Here is a 22,095-nt window from a genome sequence, read left to right as displayed (position 1 = left end):
GGAGACCTGGGGGCGCCCTGAGGGACTGGAGAGGGGCCCAGCCGGCTGGACCCCGAGCACAGCACACGTGAGCCTGGCGCTCCGGAGACGCTTCTTATATATTTGCTGAAGGCAAGACTGAGTCCTCACAGGGGCTCCTGCCAGGCCTCTTCACTGAGCCAGTCGTTCTACACGTGTTGATGGAGCACATTTTATGTGTTAAATTATGCTGAGCCCTAGGGAAACCAGCCTAAAAAGAGAGAGATGGATGGACAGAGGAAGGAAGGAACGAAGGAAGGAAGGAAGGAAGGAAGGAAGGACGGAAGGAAGGAAGGAAGGAAAGAGGCAGGGAGGGAGGGAGGAGGGAGGAGGGAGGGAGGAGGGAGGGAGGAGGGAGGAGGGAGGAGGGAGGAGGAGGGAGGGAGGGAGGGAGGAGGGAGAGTCCCTGCCCAAGATGCCCGCTCACCCGAGAGTTGAGACTGGAGGACAAGAGGGTGTGGGAGATGCCTGCAGGCTATCACAGTGGGGTCTGCCCGAGTTATTCATCCAACAGTGACCCGCGGCCAGCTGTGCTCCCGGCGCGCCTGGAGTGTGGGGCCTGAGCTTGGCAGTGGACGGGCAGAAGGCAAGCAGTGATCCAATGCTGACGCGGATTAGCACAGAGGAAGAGCAGGACTGCAGGGTGAGGGTCTCGGAGGGTGATGCCCAGTGAGAAGGGGCCGCCAGGTGAAGGGGGGAGGGGGCACAGGTCCAGGGGGCTGTTCGGAGCATGAAGACAAGGCGGCTTGACTTCGACATGGACGTTCACCCACAGCCAGGCCTTTCCCGGCCCTGAGAGCAGACAGAAAGTGACCCGTTTCTTTCCTGAGAAGGCCAGCCCCCGGCAGAGGTGGCCCCAGGTGAACTTCAGACTGTCGGGAGAGGCTTCCAGAGCCAGGCGGCCCGCTGGCCCGGTGCCTCACCCAGCACTGTCCACCTGGGGGGGGGGCAGTGTCCCCCATCAGAGAACCCTGAGGCCCGGGCCTGGGAACCCAAGGGGCCTGGTGGTCGGGCGGGAGGGGGACGGCAAGGCCAGAGGGCAGAGGATGTTTGCACAGTGAGTCAGAGAAGATTTGGGGCTCTCATTGCACACGGGTCCACGGAGGCTGGAGTCGAGGCCTCACGACGGCCGACGCCTCTGCTACCTCCCGCTGGAGGGGCCCTGGATGGGGGCAGGGAGGCGGCCACAGACAAAGGCGGGGACGCACAGCCCGTGGCCAAGGGCCAGTTTAAATTAGTGAACATCTGAAACGAAGGAAGTTTTGTTTTTTTCTAAGAACCCAAGTGTGTTGGAACAGTCGGCCCCAGATTAGCGGCCGGGGAACACCGCCAGCCCGGCGTCTTACGGGGCCTGATTGAGGAACAGATATAAATACCTCGCTTTCAGATCCTGGATCATTCAGGGGGTGAAGGGACACAATTACAGGGACCCGAACGCAGCCCCCTTTGGGTCAGCTCCCTGCCGCTCAGGGTCCCCAGCGGCTCTGCGGTGGCTGCAAGCCCAGGGCGCGTTATCCCGTGGGCACACGTGCCACGGAGCGGGCTCTGCTGAGGCTCAGGATGAAGAATCTAGAGCATCAGGAACCTCACCAGTGACCCGCCCGCCGCTTGCCTCCACATTGGAAAAAAACCCTCTCAGAAATTCTCCTGTGGCTAACTCATTCCAGAAACCACCAGACCGAATATCGCTACTGTAAATACATTTCTTCATTATCCTGGGGCATCTTTTGGCCAAAAGACTAAGGAAAAAACCAGGAAAGACTCAGTAAGTGTCTGGGCCCCCGGCAGGGGTGGAGGAAGGGGGCAGAGGGAGGTTGGAAAGACAGCATGTTCTCGCCGAGGATGTAATCTGTGCCCTTTATGAAAGCGCTCACTCGCCTAGAGGCTCTGGGCTGTGCATCTGTGAGAACCAAGGCGGGAAGAGGCACAGCTTAACCACCCGGGAGGGGTACAGTGGGCGGCGTTTCACCACGGTACCCGGGACTTAATTTATAGAGGTAACCAAGGGAGGACACGGGTGAACAATGGCATCGAAGAAGAGTTTACCACTTAGAGTTTTCAAGGGGAGGAGCCATGCCGGGCCACGCAGGGCCACACGGGGAAGCACCAGGGTGGGCCGTAGCCTAGGAGGGAGGGGGAGCTTGGCCCAGAAGCTCCACTGTGGTTTCTGAGGTTAGGGCCTGGCGAGGCAGGCTCAGCACTGGTGGGCTTGAGTCACTCCAGTGGGCCCTGGGCCATTGGGCACCTCTGGCTCTCAACTACCTGGCTGGAGATTCAAGGCTGGGGATCCTGGCTTGTGTAGGAGTTAGAGAGGCAGGTGGTCGCGGTGGGCTCTGGACTGTTGGTCTGCATGTGAAAGACCTGTTTGCAGGGAATGGCTTGCTGTCTCCAGGAATTTGCTCCCCTCTGGTGAGGGACAGTCTCACCGAAAAGCCCCCAAAACGTCAAAGCATCATAAGATCCAGAAATGTTTAAACGTGACTGATACAAGCAGATGGACGCTCCTCCGTCCTGGGCTTTGCACTCTTTTCCAGAGCACTCAACGCAGCTGGCCACTCCCGGGCCTCGGGACGGCCTCCCCTGGAGCTCCAGGACTCCTTCTGCTCCTGGAGTCTCCTTGGACACCCTCAGGGCCCGGTCTTGGGTGGTCTTCTGCCTTTACCACCACCCCGTGACCTCCAGGGGGCACGCACAGGTGCTGGGTCCCCATCTCCACCTGCTTCGAGCCCCTCTCCTGAGCTCCGCACCTGCAGATCCACCTGCCCCACCTTTCACTGACCTTGGCCAGGCCCCAAATCTTTTCTCCCACGTTGTGTTCTCCTGCGGGCTCTACCTCCGTGAACGGACACTCTGTCTTCGTCACCCAGGCCAAAGTCCAGGCTCCTCACTGTGCTGTTCATTGTGTCTGCTAATCCGTCTCCCACCCCTAACACCCAGAAACTTAGGGAGTGCCTGGTACCCCCAAAGTGGGCAAAAACCAGCTGGTAGACAAGACAGGGGCAACTCCAAGGCCCTTGGGGCCTGTCCCGGGTTGGTATGTCTTCCCCAGGAAGGCCCACCCTGGCAGCTCAGCTCTCTCCCTCCCCCTTGGAACCACAGCACTCAGAGAGAGCAGATTGTCTGAGCCCCCATTTTACAGAGCGGAAAACCGAGGTCCAAAAAGAGGAGGCCGTTTGGGAAGAGCTGGTTAATGGGCGGAGGGACCAGGCCTGGGACTCAGCCCTAAGCGTCCTGCTGTGGTGTTTTCTCGACTCACTGCTGGGCCCAGCGAGGCCCCAGGCATAGCAGCAAGGCCAGTGTGGCCAGAGCAGCCTGCAGGCCGGGTATAGGGTCAGAGGTCGGGGCAGGGTCACAGCCAGTACCCTCGCCGGGGTTTCCTTCTCAGGAAAGGGTGGTGACCAAGAAGAGGGAAGTTTCTCGGGCACCCGCTATGCGTACTCGTTTGCTCCCACCGAAGCAGAGTACAGCCTCGGGGCAGGGATGAGGAAGTGGGCTCAGGGGTCCCACAGCACCACTGGAGTCCTGGGGACAGTGCCCCTGAATGTCTGCACAGTGCAGGACCGCTCGGGGACGGGTGGCCATCAGGCCTGGCTCTGGGTGGCAATAGTAGGCCAGGAGGGACACAGCACCCTCTTGGGGGCTGATGCCTGGGCCCGCCCACCCTGGGCGCGGGCACTGTCCCGGGTCTCTGTGTGGGGTGACGCCGTCAAGAGGCGTTCTCTGCTTTGCGATGCCAAAGGGCATCCGAGGTTGGGAGGAAACGTGCCCACCCTACAGGGCCAGCTGCGGAATCTGCAGGGCTCAGCGCAAGCGCAAAATGGGGGCCCGTGTTCCACAAGTGGGAACGATTTCAAGGCGGCAACAGCAGAGAAGAGCCAAGGGCGGGGCCGTCTCAGCTCAGCCCGGGGAGCAGCCCGGGGCCGTCTCGGGAGAGGGGGCTTTCACCAGGAAGTGGGAGCAGGACAGGGGGTCCCAGCCGAGGGGCCAGAAGGAGGTGGGCTCTGCCCCAGGCCCAGCATGCACAGGTGAGGGGTGTGCAGAAAGAGGGACAGAGGCCGGAGCCTGGTGGGACCCCTGGGTGGTTTTTAAGCAGGGAATGGAAAACACTAGAGTCTTGTTTGGGGGAGAATAGGCCAGCGAGGTGGGGGGCAGGGTCTTCGTGGCTCCCCATCCCCTGGGCTACGCCATCCAAGTGAACCCCACCTCCCGCCCGCCTCACTGGCTCCAGGGACCCCATTCTCGATTGCATTAGCTTGGTGGGGAGGACCTGCAGCTCAGTGTACCCGTAAAAGAGGGGGGGCACCAAAACCGGGGGTCCTGACCTGATGGTAAGCGTTTGGGACCAACCCCCAGAGAAATGCCATGGGCATCCATGTGCCCACACCACGCGGCTCTCAGGCCCGCTTGAAGCCCACCCTGCACCCTGTGACCCCACGTGCCGCTCCTGGCCAACGCATCAGCTTCAGGGCCCAACAGGTGGCGTGTGGCCTGGCGTCCTGACCCCCTGGCCCCTCAGTTCCCAGAGGAGCTGCACATTCCAGGGGGCCCACATGGGAAGCAGGGCCACGGCCGCTCAGACGTCACCCCATGCAGCCTCTCGGGTTCTCAGTGAAGTGAGGCTCCCACATCTAGCTCTAGCCCAGGTCAGTCCCTCCACGGCAGGCCCCTCACAGCCGCTTCTCCCTAGCGGTGACCTGGTGCTTGGATGGTCGCGTTCACCCAGGGCCAGGCCAGGTGGCACGCCCCTGCCCCCAGGCCCCGCTCGGCTCACTGTCTATCCGCTCCAGCCCCATCACCCTCTTCCCAGAGGCCAGGAAGACAGGTCGGAGGTGGATGGCACCTCTAGGGCCAAGCGTGGCCATGGTCCAGAAACAGGTTTTGGAGTCCTCAGGGCAGCACCGGCCAGGGTTCCTGCTGCATGTGGAACCTGTCTGCCTTTGCTGCCCGGGACAAGGCCAGCCGTGCGCCCCCAGCAACAGGAGAGGCCCCAAGTGGCAACAGGGGTCCACAGGCAGGAGACTCAGGGTGGTCTCGGGCTCGAAGTGGGGAGGATACCACTGAGACCCACCGGCCAGGCAGGCCCCGCCCCACCGCTCCAGAGCTCTGGTCCCAGCAGCATGCCCTCTCCCAGTGCCCTGTCCTCTCCTGGTCATGGGAAGCTGAGGACATCACCTCAGAGGGTAATTGTGGGGTTAAAAGACAAGGCCTGTGGAATCTTCCAACAAGTGGGAGCCTTTAGTTGGTGTTTGGAAGAGATCTAGAGCTTTCTACAGCTTCTGTGCTCCCTTGTACTGTCTGCTTGAAAACAGTTATCACACCTGTTGTCATTGTTTGCCCAGCTGTCCCCCCACCAGACATTCAGCTTCAGAGAATAGGGTCGCACAGTTTCATATGTATTTCCCCAGTGCCTGATGAGGTCTGAGTGCGTCCTAGTCACTCTGACGGTATTCACTGAACAAACGAATGAGTCAAATGGAAGGGAACCAGTTCTGCGCCGAGCACTCAATTTCTGTCTCACTTCTCCTCTCCCTAACGGCTGTCCCGTAATGGTTTCCTGGCTCCCGCTGGTCCTACTACATAAGACGTCATGTGGGTCTCAGCAGTCCTCCCCCATCCCCCAACACTGTTCCCCGGCCCCCACCAAGGGTGACCGCTGCCCTACCTTCAAAGGCAGTGGGATAAAATGTGCTCGTTTTGAACTACGGGTAAACGGAATCGCACAACAAGTGTTTGTTTTTATTTCTGCCTAAAGTTCTTTCCCTCTGCGTTCTACTTCAGAGTTTCGACCGAATGGGTCCACGTGGCAATAGTTGTTCACCCACGTCGCTGCACAGTATTCTCTTATGGAACATGGCCATCCACTGACCTATCCTATTTTGATGGACGTGGGTTTTTCTAGCTTGGAGGTATTACAAGACAGCTAGGCTGGACATCCTGGCACACGTGTTTGCTTGCGCCTGCGTACACATTTCCGGTGGGCATGGACCAAGGAGCAGAATTGCTAAGTCGCCCGGGTTGCATGTGTTCACGCGTGCGCGCTCCAGTTGCTCCACGTTCTCACTGACACGTGGTTTGTCGGTTGTCTTTAACTGGAGCCGTTTAGGCAGGTATGTGATTGTGGTTTTTAAAAAAATAATTTATTGAGTGAAATGCACACACCATAAAATTAACCACTTTACAGTGAACGGTTCCATGGCACGTAGTACATCTACAAGGTCGTGCTACCACCACCTCTGTCTAGTTCCCAAACATCTCCATCACTCCAAAGTAAAACCCCTCAACGCTTAAGCCATTTCTTCCCATCCTCCCTCCCCACTGGCACCCACCCATCTGCATTCTGTCCCTAGATATGATCTATTCTAGAGAGTTCGTAGAAACAGAATCGCACAACGTGTGACCTGTGGTGTCTGGCTCCTTTCAATTAGCATAATGTTTTTCAGATTCACCCCTGTGGTCGCCTGTATTGGTACTTCATTCCTTTCTTATGGCTGAATAATATTGCATCGGATGGATGGACCACAATGATTTTCACTGTGATTTTAACCGGCATCTTCCTGATTACTCGTGAGGTGAAGCACCTTTTCAGAGGTTTATCAGCTCTCTGAAGAACCTCTTTTCTGAAGTTCCTGTTGAAGTCTCTTGCCCACTTTTCAGTTGGGATTTGGGTCTTTTTCTTACAGATTTGCTTTTCTATATTCTGAATTCAAGTCCTGTATCAATTTTCCGTGCTGTAAATATCTTCTTGCGCTTTGAGGTTTGCATTTAATTCATTCACCTGTTCCTCACCCATTCTTTCTGCTTCAAGTCCATGATTGTGGTGTTCAGGCTCAGAGCTGGCTATGGGCTGTCAGATCAGTCATGACCACACCCCTGCCCCGGATTCTATGGAGAGTCTCAGAGAAGAGGCTTAACCCCGGCTTCCCTGCCCCCCTGGTCGTCTGGAGGGGCGTCCCAGAGACGCTTCTCTAGAGCTCATCTCCTTGACTTCCTGCAGCTGCCTGACCACAGACACCCCCAAACCCCAAGCCCACTGCCAGGGGGAGAGCCCAGGGGACCCCAGCAATTCAATGCCATCGAACAAATCTTTTATCCGCACCTGCTCTGTGTCAAGGATGAAAGTCAACCCCAAGTCTGCACAAATGGCTCACGACCTGCTGGTGAGCTGCACTGGGATGAGATGCTGCTGAAGCATGGAGAGGGGGGCACACAGCCAGGCTCAGGGTGTTCTGGGCCGTCCCCCTCTCCCCCCACCCCCCAGCATTAGCTGGGAGCATCCCAGTGGACGCACCTGTGAAAGAGAGAGCCAGCACACAGGGAAGGACTTGGGGCCCCCAGGGCCTTGCCTTTGGCCAGCAGCTCACGCAGGGGTGTGGAAGGGCAGAGGGAGATGCTGCGTCCACACCACCCATCCTGGGAACCTCCGGGAGGACGGGAAGTGCGTGGGTGGATGCGGTCGGCTGATAATGGCCCCAAATATCCCACGTCCTAGCGGCTAGAACCTGTGAAAGTCACCTGATACTGCCGAAGGAATGCTGCAGATCTGATTAAGGATGTTGAGATGGGAGAGTACTCAGATTGTCCGGCTGGTCCCAGTGTCATCACAAGAGTCATTGTGAGAGGGAGGCAGGAGGCCAGAGGAGAAGACGCAGGCCAGAAGCAGAGGTGGGAGGGCTGTGTTTAAAGATGTAGGAGGGGCCGTGAGCCAAACGAGGCGGAAAAGGCAAGGGAACATTTGTCCCCGGAGCCTCCAGAAGGAACCAGCCCTCTGGAGCATCTTGATCGTAGCTCAGTGACACTGATTTTCTACCTCCGGCCCCCAGGGCCGTGAGCAGGTCAACGTGTGTTATTTTAAGCTCCTCGGGTTGTCATCTGTTACAGCAGCCGCGGGGGGGAAATGAGACGGGACTGGAGTTCAGGGGCTGTGGGGAAGATGCTCAGGAGAGCGTCCGGGTTTAGACACCCGGATGTAGGAGGGGCATCTTAATGGGCTCCCCAGACCACATGCGAGAGAGCCCAGCTAGACGCTGGGGCAGATAGCAGAAACGACGCTCTCGCCTAGACTCTCGGGGATTCCTTGACCGTGATCCCAAGTAGCATGAGGTCTAAAATCATCCCCCTGCCAGCCACATCACAGGGCTTGGAATCTAGGTGAACAGAGGCTCAAGAACCCCAGCACCTCATGAACTGCCACCCGCTCGTGCAGAAAAGGATAATCCCACCAGCAGCACCCGAAACAACACCTCCCGCTCCCTGGGCACCGGGTCCAGTTACGAGCAGCGTGTGGGCTCCTGGCAACCCCTCTCACAGGCCTTGCTGCCCCGTCTCACAGGTGAGCCCCAACGTCGCTTAGAGGATGTATTTCTTTTTTTTTTAATTTTATTAGAGTATAACTGATTTACAATGTTGTGTTAATTTCTGCTGTACCACAAAGTGACTCAGTTATACGTATATATATATACTTTTTCATATTCTTTTCCATGATGGTTTATCACAGGATATTGAATATAGTTCCCTGTGCTCTGCAGTAGGACCTTGTCGTTTATCCATCCTATATATACTAGCTTTTTCATCTGTTGATCCCAAACTCCCAAGCCTTCCTTCCTGAGGATGTATTTCCCATTCCAAAACCATTGCCTTTAACTCTGATGCCTTACGGTCGTTCTACTGCCCCAGAGCCTCTATGCTTTTAAGTAAAACAAAACCACAAACACTAATTTGGGCGACACTAATGCTGCTTTTGCAAACCTTGGGCCTTTTCTTAACAAACCATTTCCTCATGGGCGATTCATGTCCTCGGCACCACCGCCAACCAGCCTTTGGAAAGTCTGAGAAAACCTGGACGCTCTCTCACAGCCTCTCTTGACTCTTTGCACAGAAGCAAACAGTCCTTTGCTGTTCTGCCACCTGGTCCTTTAAGGATTTCCAGGAGACGATTTCCAATAACCGACACATACCTTTCCAAAGCCCGCAACGTGCGCTCCAAGCCAGGAGAGTGCATTTACACTAGCCCATTTATGCAGACGCCTCCCAAAGCCAGACTGGCCCATCTAATTAATTCAGGGGAGTGGTGCTCATCCAACCACCGGTACCCACCGGCCTCCACCCCCCCAGCCAGCCTCTCAGTGCTGGCCTCCATCCTAAGTGTTGTGGAGGCCGAGGCCACAGAGCTCGTCCACTGCACAGAAAGCGGCCAGGAGGAAACCGGTCCATGAGGCAGGCATGGCCCAGGGGTGGCCCCCACCTGCTAAGTGTGGTGACTGCCCCGAAGGGATAGGCACCACAGCCTGAACACTAATACCTTCCAGGGCTCCTGGGCCCCGCTCACCAGGTCAGAATGAGGTGTCAGGGAGGACCCAGGGTCGCCCCGGGACACACCCGGCGCCCTAGCTCCCTGCTCTGCGTCCTCTTGTCCCTGGAGCATCCCTGCCCCTTCCGCAGCCTCATGGCGCTCACGTTCAGCTTAGCGACTGCCAGGTTTGGGAATGTTATCAACAGGTAAAGTTTTTTTAAAAATCAGAACCTAGCAGTAGCCAACTTTTAAGCACGATTTAATGTCACCTCTATCTCATGACAGTAGAATAAAGGACATTGCTGTACGTGGAGTGAACAGAGTTTTATGCAAAAAAGCTCTCCTTGTTTAGTTTCCTCACCATGGACCTGTGGAGATGTCACCCACATTTGGGACACACGGGCTGGGAGGCTCTAAGCTCCTGACAGCTCCTGACACTCTTAAGTTGCCGGAAATCCAGGTCAGGCTGATTTCACCGACAGGTGTCCTTGTCCATCTTCTCGACCTGCAGAAGCTCTTGGAGGACCACGCTATGGTATCCTGTCATTCTGAACATCCCTTCTCACTGCTAAAGGCGATTTGTTGCCTAAACACGCACATGCACAGGCTCTGGGCAGGATGCCGAGTGCCGCCGGCACCGGCCGTCGTCCTGACTGAAGAGCTCCTTCATCCCTCTTGCCTCTTTCATTAATTGTCTGCTTCTATTTTTCTTTTCGTCTTTTGAAAAATGTGATTTGTCACTTTCAGGGAGGTCTTTATTTACAGACTCCCATTTCACTTTCGGTGAGCGTCTTCCCTGTTTGTCACTCACCTTTCCTTCTAAAAACACGGGTATCTCGGTCACCTTGATGTGCACCTAGACAGTGACACTGTGACAGTCACCCGAGTGATGCCTCTGTCCCTCAATCATCTTTGCCTTTCCTCCTCCTGTATTTTCTTTGAATGAATAATGTCCTCCAGACTGTTGTTGGTTCACTTTGTTTTGTCTTTTGCCAAAATGCTTTATGAATTTCCTACATCCTAACATTTCAAAAGTAAGCTTCTTTCTTGAAAAGCGTGCAATCCTTTCTTAAGCCTTCAAGCAACCGACAACCTCCGTGTCTGTGTCAGAATCCGGCACGGAATCAACAGACGTATTACAGCACATTAGCGTGGTGACGATTGACTCTGTTATTTTAGGGCAGCTGTTTAAAATATCAACCTCCACTGATCAGAGTCAGCTTTGGTTTCTAAATGTGACCTTTAGTTAGGGTTCCACCAAAGAAAATAGCCATAGATTGAATATTTGGACTCAGTAGCTACAAACAAGACTTTTGGAGTGTGTGTGTGTGTGTGTGTGTGTGTGTGTGTGTTCACATTTATTTATTTAAATATCAAACAAGCAGACTAAACCCACTCCTTGGGCTTAGGGTTGGCTGGGCTGACCCCGTGCTCTAGGGAGCGAATAATGTCACAAAATTTAAGGAAATACCTGATTCTGGAAACAGTCTGTCCAGGGCCACCAAGACCTTGGTACTTGTCCCATCCTCACTCAATTCCTTGACATGAAGTAGAGGTGGATTAGTGCCTACCCCACATCAATCCCAACACAAGTGTTCTGCAACCCAGCCCCCCAGATATCTGGAGGTAAACAGAGAAGAAGGGTATCTCTGAGGGCCAGGAAAGCTAGCTCAGGCACCACGTAGCTCCCAAGACCACAGCTATGGCCTGTGGGAGCTGTCAGGGCTGACCCCTCAATCCTCCGTCCAGATCCTTCATGAGCCTCAGGACACCAAGGCCCAGAAGAGGGCTCTGGTTGAGGTTACATGGTGATGTTGAGGTCACACTGCCTGGGCCACAGCTCTGACCCCTGCCCAGAGCTGTTTCCTCCGCACCATAGATGTTTGACTCAAGGGGCTGCTTAGGGTGTGTGGGACGCAGTGTAATCAGTTAAGGGCCTGACCCAACTGGGGCGGGGGCACTCAGAGCTGCCCTGCCTGGACAGGAGGTGGAAACCACTTCTGAAGCCACATTCCAGGCAAGAAGACCCACAGGGACGTATTGGTGGTAAGGAGGACAGGTGTGGAAGGAGGGAAGTCAGTGCAAAACTTGCTAATGGAGACAAAAAGGAAGTGTGAGGGGCACCTGAACTTACCAACTCCCCCAGCTGGGACCCAACCCAGGTCAGTCCAGATCTGCCATGGGTTGAGACTCACAAAGATGCTACAGGTCAGACAGCTTCATTCGTGATGACTACAAAATACTTGACCTTGTAAGTTGTGCTAGTGTTTCCTTTGATGTTTTTTAGTAGAACCCAACAGGAGGTTCCTGAAAATCTGTTGTTTTAAATCTTTTGGTAGAGGGGATGGGGAGAGGGAGGAAAGAGGGAAGGAAGGAAGGAAGGAAGGAAGGAAGGAAGGAAGGAAGGAAGGGAGGGAGGGAGGGAGGGAGGGAGGGAGGGGAGATAAATAAAGACTATTACTCCATCTCCATCTCACTGGCCAATAACCAGGAGGCCACGTGCATCTAGCTGGAAGTGACAGATTATCTTTTCCAAAGGTGGAGACAGCCACACCTTCTTTCCCACACACTCTTTTACAACCTTACTACTGTCTATCAAGAGATGTGGTCTACATTCCTTCCCCATGGACTTGTCACTGCTTTGAGCAACAGAGTATGGTGAGTGAGGCAAGTGACACAGAAGGCTGGGTCACAGGGCCCTGCACCTTCTGCTCTTCTGCTGAGGCACTGACTACTGGAGCCCTGAGCTCCCAGGTGAGACATCCGACCACCCTGATGTGGCTGTGTTCTGAGGAAGCCCAGGGCATGGGACCTGCTCCATGGAGGTTAGGAGGTCTATGTGGATGGGGAGGGGTACCCCTCAGACCAGGATCTACAGCCATTGCCCATGACTTTTAAACTCTGTGTGCAAACCTGGGTATTACCTTAAACTTTTTTTTTTAATGATATGTATTTTAAAATGTTTTAAATACACTCACAAGTCCTAAGTGCACGGATCGATGAAATTACTCAAACTGAACACAGTTCTGTTTGCGGCACCTGTGTCAACAAAGAGATATTGTCAGACCCCAGAGACACCCCCATTGGTTCCTTCCCTGTTACTACACCTAGGATAACCACTGCTGTGATGATATAAACTTAGATGATATAAAACACAAAAGTAGTGAAAGTAAAGAAAACAATAGTGTGTTTACTTTTTTGTATTAGATTTTTTTCATTTCTCACGTTGTTTGTGAATTTAAAGTTGCATAAATTTGTATATCGTTCATTGGCATTGCTGTACTGGATTTCACTTCATGAATATCAATTAATTTAATCAGTCTACTGTTACCAAAGAGTGATTCTAGAGAAATGGAATTTAAGGAAGAGTTTTAGTTTGGTTCTTGGGCCAATCCATTTTGCATGTGAAAAAGAAACAACTTGGGGTTCAGAGGTCTGAGAGTTATGAGCTGAACTGCATCCCAAATCATTATTAGTGTATTAGCGTATAGAAATGCAACAGTTTGTATCCTGCAACTCTACTGAATTCAGTTGTTAGTTACAATCTAGTTCCAAGGCATCTTTAGGACTCTGTATATAGTATCATGATGTCTGCAAACAGCTACAGTTTTAATTCTTCCTTTCCAGTTTGGAGGCCTTTCATTTTCTTTTCTTGTCTGATTGCTGTGGCTATGACATCAATGCTAATTTGAATAAAATTGGTGAAAGTGGACATCCTAGTCTTATTCCTGATCATAGAGAAATGCTTTCATCTTTTCATCATTGACTATAATGTTAGTGTGGTCTTACCCTATGTGGCTTTTATTATGTTCAGATATATTCCCTCATTACCCACTCTGTTGAAAGCTTTTACCATGAATCCATGTTAAATTTTTTCAAAAGCTTTTTCTTCAATGCTTGAAACTTTTTACTCACTGAGTTTCACCACCTAAGACTTCCCCATTGAGTGGATTCCACATTTGTTTATTTATCCACTTTCCTGGTGATGTGCCTGCAGCCTGTTTTCTTTAAAAAAAGAACAAACACCTGGGACTTCTCTTGCGGTCCAGTGGTTGAGACTTCAACCTTCCACTGCAGGGGGCTTGGGTTCTATCCCTGGTCAGGGAACTAAGACCCTACATGCCTCACTGCATGGCCAAAATATAATAATAATAAAAGATAAAAATCTTCATTGAGGTATAATTCACATACCATACAAATCACTCATTTAAAATGTTCAGTTCAATGGTTTTTAGTGTAGTAATAGATGTCTGCAACCATCACCACAGTCCATATCATACTGTTTTCATCACCTCAAAAAGAAGCCCTCTACCCTTTAGCTATCATCCGCAGTACCACAGCCCCCCTGCCCTAAGCAACTACTAACCTACTTTCTGTCTCTATGGATTTCCCCTTTCTGGACGTTCTCATAAATGGAATCATATAATATATGACTTTTGTGGTCAGCTGCTTTCCCTCAGCATGTCTTCCAGGATCATCCAGGTCATAGTGTGTGTCAGTTTCTTCATTCCTTTTTATGGCCACATAATATTCCATCGTATGGCAACAGCACATTTTATTCACACATTCATCAATTGATGGGTATTTGGGTTGTTCCTCCAGTCTGTCTGTTACAGATAATTCAGAACACTCGTGTGTCTTCATTTCAGGAATTGGAATCACTGGGTCACATGGTAGCTCTGCATTTAATCGTTTGAGGAGCTGCCAGACTGTTTCCCACAGCAGCTGCCCCATTTCACCTCCTCTCAGAAGTACAGGTGAATTGTATATACGCATCTTTAACTCCACAAGATACCACCAAATTGTTCCCAAGGTCCCTGTGGCAACCCAAGTTGAGCCCCGCTGACAGGGCAGAGTATGAAAGTGTCACATTCTCACCAGGAAGTGGCATCACCAGACGTGAACGTCTGATGACCACGTGGGTATGCAGTGGTCACTCACCAAGTTGGAGCTTAGACTTCCCTGATTACCAGGACAGAACCATGGGAAAGCACCAATATTCTGTCGTGCTGACCTACTGAGAATATTATTTCACAGGGCTCAACCTCGTAGTATGATCGAGCTTCCTTTAAGGAATGAATGAATCATTTATTTCTTTATTTACTTCGTCCACATTGATTTCCTCTGCTGTGAGTTTCGTATTCATATATTTTGCCGATTTCCCTGCTTTTTTAAGGAAAGGGGTCTTTTTCCTTTTGATATATGGATACAGGGATATTATTTATGCATTCAGGATATTAAGCCATTATTGCACGTATGATGAAAATATCTTCTACTGCTCTGAGGCTTGCCTTTTCACTCTGCCCATGGTGTTGTTTCACGATAAGAGGTTTTTCATCTTAAAACAGATGAACTTATAAACCATTTTGGGGTCTGTGCATCCTCTTTGCTGCCTCCTTTAAGAAATCTTTCCCCACCTTGAGATGATTCAAGATAGCTTCCTTCTTTCTCTTTTAGTAATGCTGACATGCTCATCACACCAGGTCCTTAAACCATCTGGAATATATAATTTGTGAGTGATGTGATGTCACAACCTGATTTTCTCTCTTTTCCACCCTGATAACAATGATCTCCACATCGTTTGTTGTCTGGGCTCCCCTGAGGATCACTTGTTCCTCTGCCACTTGGTGAGTTTCCCTGTGGGAGCGGACCTGTCCCCGGGCTCCCGGCTCTGACCCACTGGGCCCCTTTTCTCTCCCCGCTACACCAATCTCCCTTTTTTCTGCCATCACTTTATAAGACTTAATAGTTGAAAATGCAGATAACACCACCTCCTTCTTAAAACTTGCCCTGGTCCTTGCTCAGCAATGCTTATGGTAGAATCAGTTTTTCAAGTGTCGTTAAAACAAACACAGGCCTCCTTGAGATTGCCCTGGCATTCCAACGGATGAAAGCATGAAGTGAGGACGGATGACATCTGTAGGACGCTGAGGATCCCACCCATGAGCCTGGGGCCACTGCCTCATTCTTTTTTCCCAGCTGTTTTCCCAGGATTTCATCTGGGGCTGCACCAAAAGTTATGTAAGCAATTCTTCCCTGGTGAGCGCTCAGCTAGGGTTGAGGGTTTTCTACTGTAAACACTGTCGCAGTGAATGTCTCCTTGCATGGGTTTTGGAATCCGTGTGAGAGGGTGGCGTTAGGATGCATCCCTAGACGTGGGCTCGCTGGGCCGTAGAGCATGAATGCTCAGAGTGCGGGAAGGTGTGCCACGTTTCCTTCTGGAAAGATTATACCAGTTTACGTGGCGAGGGGCCAGACCTCACGGGTGAGCAGTGGGCTCAAGGCAGTGGGATTCGCTTCGTTCTGATCCCACTCACAGGCTGGCAAAGGTGGAGGTGTCCTGCCGTGAGTGCATAATCGCAGCAAGACGTGACCACCCCCCATACCCACCCCACCACTGTGGTCCCTCTGCTGGTCTCACTGACCAGGCTCGGGGGAAAGTGGCTGGAGGTGTGTCTCCTCCTTCAGCTTCTCCCCCAGACCTGGAATGAGGTCCCAGCCCAGCCATGGTCTGTGGAGCTCATTTGAGCTCTTCTATGGGTGTAACCTCTGCAAGGGAAGGAGTGGAAGCCAGTCCTTCACACTGCATCCCCAGGGCTGTGGCAGCACCCAGGCACAGAGCCCGTCCTCAGGATATACTTGGAAACTAATTAGATTAAGGACTGTCCCAGCTGTGACCGGAGTCTCAGGCTGCACACTTGGCAGAAACGTCCCTGTTCCTGTTAACAAGACACACCCTGATCGGGTCCTATGTGTACCTTCTCCAGACTCCCAGAGGCACCTGAAGACACCTGGCGCCCCATGACCCAGGGAGCCACGTCTCCTGGGAGCTGGCTTTGCGACCGCAGGGCTAACCTGCCCTCCCAGGAAGCTGCCCCTGAGCCTGACCTTCAGCCAGATGCAGAAGCTCTCGGGCACAGTCTCCGCCATGTTTCCTCAGTCAGTGTGCACACAAGGCCAGCCCCGATGTAGGGGAGGGAAAACGAACTCCGCCTCTCAACAGGGAAGTGGCAACAATGTGCCCAAGAAAGTGATGGTGGCCACCTGGGCCCTGGTCATAATGTCAGCATCACCCATAACGGAGGTCATCTGCCAGGGTCGGTTCTGGGCCCGGCATTGGGTACCTACCCTCGGTACATCCTTTTGTTCCCATTTCATGGATTGGTGAACTGAGGTTCCTGGGGGCCTTATATCTAACAAGTAGCAGCACCAGTGTTCAAACCCTCTTCCGTCTTGTTCTCAAGATCTTACTCTTTCTACTACATCAGGAGGCTTTGTGACAAGAGCCACCAGGGGCCTCCTTTAATTGTTTTCTAGGATATCTTTCCAAGGACACTCAAATTGCTTCAGCTCTCCCATATAGTTTAATGTTTTAAATTATTCTAATTTTGAAGATATATAAGAATATATACATTATTATAAAGCAAACAGCCACGGATCCACCACCAAGGTCGAGACAGACAGCTGTCAACAGCCAGATGCCTCCGCCCTGACCTTCCCGAACACGGCCCCCTCAGCCCTCCAGAGGTAACTACCACCCTGACTTCTATGGTAACTGCTCCCTTCTTTTTTCTTTTTAGCTTTACTATCTAATTATGCAGCCCTAACAATACAGTTTAGTTTTGTCTGTGTTTTAACGTTATATAAATGGAATCATACCGTAAGCGTTCTTTCATGTCTGGGCTTTTTCTCCCCCTCAAAATTATGTTTTTAGGTTTATCCGTGTTGTTTTGTGGAGCTCAGTTTACGCGCGTGTGGACGTGTGTGGGGTTTGTGGGTCCCGGTTTTTGTTGTCACTGGCTCCTCGTGCCGTGTGCACCTTCTTTGCATGAATACACCACGCTTTACCATTTCTCTCTCGACGGGCACTTGCACGCACGAGCCCAGGCTCCATCAGGATGCTTTTCCAGGGGTGGGACCGCTAGCTCAAGGGCAGGCACACTTCCAGCTCTGCCAGGTCGTACCCACCCATTTCCCCACGTCCACTCCGACTGGCAGAGGTTAGGCATCCCAAAGCTTTACATTCTTGCCAACACGTGATATTGACAGATATTTTCATTTTCCTCCATCTGGCTAGACATTATGATACCTCGCTGTGATTTTATGTTCCACAGCATTTTAAAGCCCATTTCCACGGCACGATCGATGAGTAAACAGTGCTGAAGAATGACGCCCTCTCGCATCTAGAAGCACAGTGGGGCTCCAGGGCTCCTTCCCCAGCTTGTTCTGGTTTTATTCCTATGATTTTTATTTCAGTGATCGCAGCACCTGTCTTTCTTTGGTGATGAGGTTGCAAAGCCAGGGGATGGTTGTGAGTCCCCCCCACAGGTGTCCAGTCACAGCCCTGAGGTTTGGCCCCCTGCTCAGGGCCTTCCACAGTTCCGAGAGCTAAGCAGGGTGAGCTCGCCACGCCATCCACAATTACGGACAAGGACAAGAGCCACGTCCTGCGTCCTGTGCGCCTGGCTAGCAAGCCCCTCACCCTGAGGTCTCTAGTCGACGACCAGGGCCTTTGGTGAGTGGCTACCCTACATTCATTCGTCCCTTCAATCCACCTTCATCACGTGCCAACTCCCAGATAAGAATGGCGGACACCACTGTGCACCAGGCTGTTTCGTGCCGGTCTCAGTCTATCCATAGCGATGCTATGGGCTGGGAAGGGGATACTGGCCAGAGAACACTCACGTGGTCGCCTGCTTCTTGTGGCAGCTCCTGCAGACATTTCTCCCCCGGAGCCAATGTGGGGTTGCACCCACCCTTGTGGTTCTCCTGACTGCAAGTCGCATCTCAGCAACACCCTTCAGGGAACGATGGAAAAGCAAAGCTTGCCACTCATGGGTCCTGGAGGGTCTACGCCTCACATAGGTCTGACCCCACATAGCGACGTCACAGGTAGAGAGAGCATCGACTGGAAGTTCTGCCTTTTCTGAGGGATCCAGGGTGGAGTCACTCTTTATTGGCAAATCTGAAACCCGAGAGAGAGAATTAAGGTTCAGGAAGGGAAAGGCGGGGCCATTTGAAGGCCAGTTATCTTGGTCCCCCAGGATTTCCTAAAAGAACGTCACGAGAGGGGCGGCCGAGCTCTTTATCTAGTTGTGCAGTGGGAAGGTGTTTATTGAGGAGGGATGTCTTTGAAGTGGGTCAGGCACCTGCCTTACAAAGCCACTGTCCTCAGCATTCATGCCGTGTCAGCTCACTCAACCCTTAGGCAACACCGTGAAGGAGGTACAGTAACCTTCCCTTTGGACAGACAAAAACACCAGCACAGAGAGGTTAAGTGAATTACCCTAGGTCACACAGCAAGCAAATGGTGGAACTGAACTGGGGCTCAAACCCAGGCACTCTGTCTCCAAGGCCCACACATAGAAGCGTCCTGGGCTCAGGGCACCTGGAAAGGACGCCTGTCCCCCTCCTCCTAAAGGGCTCGTGTTGCCCAATTTCAAGACACACTACAGAGCCACAGACCACGTGATAGAAAAAGGATAGACACGGGGATCAATGGAGTAAGATAGAGAGCCCAGAAAGAGCCACGAACATCCCCAACCGTTTTGTGCAAACGCACTTTAAATTTTAGAATAGCTCTGAGTTTACAGAAAAGTTGCAAAGATAGTACAGGGTTCCAGTACACCTGCACACCCAGCACCCAGTTCCCCCATTGTTAGCATCTTACGTTACTACATTACTACGGTATAGTTGTCAAAAGTAAGAAACAGCATCGGAACGTTTGTAACTGCACTGGTTTGGAAACTATAACAAAACTCCACTTCATTCTGAGCTCATCAGTTTTTCCCTAATGTCCTTTTTTTGTTCCAGGATCCCATCCAGGACACCGTACTACATTTAGTCATGTCTCCTTAACTTCCTCTGAGCTGTGACAGTTCCTCAGACTTTCCTTGTTTTGGGTGAACTTGGCAGTTTGGAGGACTGCGCAGGTGTTTGGGGGAAAATGCTCCTCCGCTGAGATGTGTCTCGGGTTTTTCTCATGACGGTGCTGAGTTCGAGGAGTGGAGACCACAGAGGCGAGGTGCCACCCTCCCAGAGGTACAGGACGTCCACCTGACTTATCACTGTTGAACTTGACCTTGAGCCCTGGCTGAGGTCGTGTTTGCCAGCCTTCTGCCCCGTGAAGGTTCTCTTTTCCCTTCCACACTCTCCTCTTTGCAAGGAAGTCACTGAGTGTAGCCCACTCTCAGGGCTGGTGGGGGTAGACAGGAGGGTCTACGTGAATTATTTGGAATTCTGTGTGGGAAATTTGTCTCTTCTCCCTGTTTATTATTTATTCAATCATTTATTTATATCAGTATGGAATTGTGGGTATTTATTTTATAATTTGGGTTACACTCCCAATTCTACATTTTGGTTTTGCTGCCCCAACTATTGCAGCTTTGGCCGCTGGTAACTCTTTCAGGTTGGCTCCTGTGCCCCGTTTGTTTTCTGAACCCACCCTTACCTTCTGTGCCTACAGGATGCTCCAGGCTCATCGTGTGTATCTCCCACCCCAGCCCTAGAATCAGCTGTTTCTATAAGGAGCCCTGCTTCCTTTCATTGGAGGATGGTGTTAGAAACCAAGATCTGGGCACTGGGTGTGCTCATTGCTGCTGGGACATCATTGCTTCTCACTCTTCTCAGCTGACAGAGCTGGGAAATACATGTGTGTACAGTAATCTGCGTATACAAACATATCTGTAATTATTTCTGTATCTGTCCATCTCTATCCACATTAAGCTAATATGAGTCCACACTTTTTTTTTTTTTCTTTTTTGTGGTTCGTGGGCCTCTCACTGCTGTGGCCTCTCCCGTTGCGGAGCACAGGCTCCTGACGCGCAGGCTCAGAGGCCACGGCTCACGGGCCCAGCTGCTCCGTGACATGTGGGATCCTCCCGGACCGGGGCACGAACCCGCGTCCCCTGCATCGGCAGGCGGACTCTCAACCACCGCGCCACCAGGGAAGCCCTGAGTCCATTCTTATGAATCCAACTTTAATCCAGTACCGTATGGTCCTTTCTAACTTTCCCCTTTGCTTGTGTGTAACCTCCACCTTCAACACTGAGAAACCTAGACTCCACTACTCACCTTATATTCACTTATTTGTTCCCTGCCAGTGTGCCTGCACAGCACCTTCAGAACTGTTAACCCGGACCCCCACGAGAAAGAACATTCCCAACCAGCACAGCATTTATGCACAATGCCTTTCATCTTTACTCCTACAGTTTCTAATCAAAATACCCTTTTCCATAGTCACTTAGGTCAGCTTCTTTTCCCCCATTCCCTTCAGAGATGTTATATTACACGTATCTAATACAGTTAGTCTTTGTCACCATCTGCCTTCCATCTCGGGATCCCCTCACATTCTGGTTGATTTTTTACATTTTATATATCAAAGTTCACTCCATGTGCTGACAAGCTGTATGGGTTTTGACAAACGCATGGTGTCACGTATCCACCAGTCAGTGCCACGCGGAGTGATCCCACCGCTTAAAAATCCCTCTGTGCCTCTCCACCACTTCTCCCACACCCAGCCCCTGGCAACCACTCATCTTTTCCCTATCCTTATAGTCTGCCTTTTCCAAAACGTCATATCCATGGAATCCTACCATATGTAGCCTTTCTGGTCTGGCTTCTTTCACTTAGCAGAATGCGTTTAAGCCTCATCCATGGTGCTGCATGAACGAGCAGCGCTTTTCTTTTTCTTGATCGATTCTGTGCCAGTGTCCAGAAGCACCACCGTTGGTTTGTCCGCCTGTGGAAGGGCATCACGGTTGCTTCCAGCTTAGGGTGATTATGAATCGTGCTGCTTAAAAGTTCCCACGTGAGCTCTTCTGTGAGCGTGAGTTTTCAGCTCACATAGGTAACAATACACAGGAGTGTGATTCTGGATCCCACGGTAGGTCTACATTTAACTTTAGAAGAAACTGCTAAACTGGCTTCCAGAGAGGCTGCGCCATTTTGCCCCCACCAGCCCCGAACGAGCTTTCCTGTTGCTCCACGTGCTTTCACGTGCCTATTTGCCATGCACCGTTTTGGGTGAAGAGTTTGTTCAGATCTTTACTCGTTTTTAATTGGGTTGTTTTCTTATCATGGAGCTTGGGGTGTTCTTAATATGTTCTAAATACATGTCCTTTACTGATACAAGATTTGCAAATCTTTATCCCCATCTCTGGTTTGTCTTTTCCCTCCACACAGTTAAGAGTTTGATTTTTTTCACCAGTGTTTTGTGCTTTTCCATCTATAGATCCTACACATATTTTATTAAGTTTACGCTTAAGTAATTCATTGCTCTTTGGCGCTGTTCAACTGATTTTTGACAATGATGTGAAGACGATGCGACGGAGAAAGAATAATCTTTTGAACAATCGAGGCTGTAACCATTGGTCATCCATATGCGAAAATAATTAATAACTTCAACACGTACCTCTCAGCAAACAAAACGAAGTGAAGGGGATCTGAAATTCCACATAAACCAGCTCTCCCCTTGGCCTCCACTGCCAAGGACCCAGCGGGCCCAGGGCATTGGGTGAACCCACAGGAGAAGCGGCCAGGGTTTGAGTCCCAGCTCCTCCATTTCCCAGCCGTGAGACTGGGGTGAGTGGCTTCAGCACCTCTGTGTCCCAGTTTCTCCAATGGGAAAATAAGGAGAATAATACAGCTGCCTGGTATGTTGTCCCGAGGAGTCCATGAGCTAACACACAAAATGCGTTAGAACAACGTCTGCTACACACAGAAGCTGTGTATCCTTTGCTATGTTGTCGAGGTCACAACAACCTCATCGACCTTTGCTGCTCCTGCAT

General features: G+C 51.7%; 1 long non-coding RNA gene across 9 annotated transcripts in view; it reads left to right on the top strand.

Moving 5' to 3' along the window:
• Window positions 1-419: 419 nt before the first annotated feature.
• LOC137227284 (uncharacterized) overlaps window positions 420-22,095 on the top strand; it is a 41,445-nt gene continuing 19,769 nt past the window's right edge. For 5 of the 9 annotated variants that reach the window (XR_010944770.1, XR_010944775.1, XR_010944767.1 and 2 more), the window contains exon 1: window positions 11,738-21,960. This is a non-coding gene — a long non-coding RNA (uncharacterized lncRNA). Of the gene's footprint in view, window positions 1,784-11,737; window positions 21,961-22,095 lie in introns of those variants that run through there. The other 4 variants (XR_010944773.1, XR_010944772.1, XR_010944768.1 and 1 more) reach the window with 4 other exon arrangements.

Source organism: Pseudorca crassidens, chromosome 7, assembly GCF_039906515.1.
Source record: "Pseudorca crassidens isolate mPseCra1 chromosome 7, mPseCra1.hap1, whole genome shotgun sequence".
NCBI lineage: Eukaryota > Metazoa > Chordata > Mammalia > Artiodactyla > Delphinidae > Pseudorca > Pseudorca crassidens.
The sequence above is the reverse complement of the archived record's forward strand: the minus strand, read 5'-3'. Positions and strand labels throughout refer to the sequence as shown.